We start from the raw sequence: 249 nt of genomic DNA on the forward strand, positions 1-249 counted from the left end.
CAACTTAGTTTCAATCATATATAGAAAGTTTCCTCCTATAAAATCCATCCCTCCCTTTATGTCACTATTGTCACAAATTACATTTTTACACATTGTGCACCCATCAACATAGATTTATAATTATTATTTTTTTGCAGTTTTCTTTAAATCATATGAGAAAAACAAGGAATTACAAACTAAAAATACATTAATACTGACTTTTATATTTACTTATGTAATTACCTTTATCACTCCTCTTATGCTTTTTTC

The sequence above is a fragment of the Hipposideros armiger genome, unplaced genomic scaffold (assembly GCF_001890085.2).
Source record: "Hipposideros armiger isolate ML-2016 unplaced genomic scaffold, ASM189008v1 scaffold_557, whole genome shotgun sequence".
In the NCBI taxonomy this organism is placed as follows: Eukaryota; Metazoa; Chordata; class Mammalia; order Chiroptera; family Hipposideridae; genus Hipposideros; species Hipposideros armiger.